At 50.5% G+C, this 1892-nt stretch overlaps 1 protein-coding gene across 1 annotated transcript in view; it reads left to right on the top strand.

The window, feature by feature from the left end:
- Nucleotides 1-1392: 1392 nt before the first annotated feature.
- Nucleotides 1393-1892, top strand: part of LOC125481269 (GDNF-inducible zinc finger protein 1-like) — a gene marked incomplete at its 3' end in the record, with an annotated part of 15748 nt that continues 15248 nt past the window's right edge. The window contains exon 1 of the mRNA XM_048592595.1: nt 1393-1677. The remainder of the gene's footprint in view (nt 1678-1892) is intronic.

The raw sequence follows: 1892 nt of genomic DNA, 5'->3' as shown, positions 1-1892 counted from the left end.
CAACAGTTCTGGCAGCATTTGTGAACAAGGTTTTCACAGATGCTGGCGGACCTGCTGAATTTTTCCAGCAACTTCCGTTTTTTGTTTCTGATTTACAGCATCTGTGGTTCTTTCAGTTTTTATCATGTATTGTCAGGTTTGTTTCATTAAATTCTCATATACCATTTATGAGTTTTATAAAGTAGCAGATTGGGCTGTCTCATAGCCTATGTTGTATATGATAGCAACTGAAAGGGTTAACTGACACCACAAGAGTAGACATCCATCAGGGGATCCAGGAGTGTTCCTGGGAGGAGATATGCAGTTTTTCAGTGCTACTTCTACCGTGCTCAACAGTTATGTGTACATACCCTTACGTCCAGCCTGAGGTTTCAAAACAGACTGTCATGAGCTCAGATCTAACATAATTAGCTATGAAGTCATACATAAACATATACTTTTCAACCACACCTGAGCACTACTTCTGACAAAGATTTGGTGTGGTCATCCCTTCCCCATTTGGGATCAGTAACAAACTAATATCAATAAGAAGGATTGAGTCATAGAGTTTTTACAGTACAGAATAGGACCCTTCAATCCATCATGCTCATACAGGTCATCAAACACCCATCTGTTCTAATCCCATTTTTCAGCAATGAATTTACCCAAAGCATCTCAAATGGTACCTGTGAGCATAACCACAACTTATTACACCAGCCTATTTACTGAAAGCTTCTTGTATATAATTAACAATATCTTGCCATTCGGCAGGCAACCACTGTTGTCCCAAAGAGGAATGCCAATCTACCAGGGATGATTCTGCAGTTTTCGGTAGTAAATCTGCTGGCTCAGATATAAATTCTCATGAAGAGTCAGTGGCTCACCATTAACTTTCTTTCCAAAGATGCTGCCAGACCTGCTGAATTTCTCCAGCAATTTGTGTTTGCTTCAGAGAGAAAAACTCACTGTGAGTGCACTAAAAAGCCCTTTTACATATTTGCTAGCTCAATCTGTTATTCGAGGGCAGGTGGGTCTACTGGCTCAGAGGTTGAGACACTACCACTGGGGCACAAGAAACAGGGATGCCGCGCAACCCGATGACGTGACATCTGCACCCACGTGACGCCAAAGTTGACAACGCAGGTTCCGACCCTTCACCAGCAAACGTCGTTTCTGGGGTAGTGCGCATGCGTGATCAACTTGCGCAGGCTTTTGGGGGCAAGGGTGGGTGGAATCGTGACGCACAAGTTGCCGGACGTGAGCTCTACGTGACGTCGTCAGTGCCCTGCCCACATCAGCGCGCATGGTAAGCTCATCGCAGTTGCCGGCGTCAGCAAACAACGCCGGCCATATTGCCCCGCCCCCTCCCAGGCCCGAGCCGGGCGCCTGCGCACAACTGCGCGGGGCGCGAGGGGCGGCCGTTTGGCGCAAAGGGGCGGGGCGAGAGTACGTATGCGCCGGAGCGAGGGCCCAGGGGAGCCGCTTTGGAGACAACCTTCCGCCTCCTATTACCGCCCCCCTCCCCTCGACACCGGCTTCAACACATCTCGGCCTAACATCAATTCCGGTGTAACCACTCGCCGATACTACGCCGACCCTGATTCAGCTCTAGCCCCTAACATCAACCCCGACACCATTTCCCCCCCACCCCACAAAGCTCGTCTACCGCTCAGACCCTGGGAGAGAACCGGAGAGCAGGTTAGTCTGTCCGGGAGCAGATCCGTTTGTGTTCGAGCCGCTGATGAGGAAGGGAAGGCAATCGCGTTCGGTTGGGGCTCAGCCGTCCCGCATCCCGGGGTGTGTGTGAAGCCCGAGCGGTCGGGGCTGGGCCCCGGGGTGTGTGTGTGTGTGTGTGTGTGTGTGTAACTGTTGGTTAACGGTAGGGGAGACAGCCGAGTGCAGCATCTCCAGGT

Source organism: Rhincodon typus, unplaced genomic scaffold (assembly GCF_021869965.1).
Source record: "Rhincodon typus isolate 14 unplaced genomic scaffold, sRhiTyp1.1 hic_rhity00001517, whole genome shotgun sequence".
NCBI classification, from domain to species: Eukaryota; Metazoa; Chordata; class Chondrichthyes; order Orectolobiformes; family Rhincodontidae; genus Rhincodon; species Rhincodon typus.
Note: the sequence above shows the minus strand (reverse complement) of the source record. Positions and strands in the feature narration are given on the sequence as shown.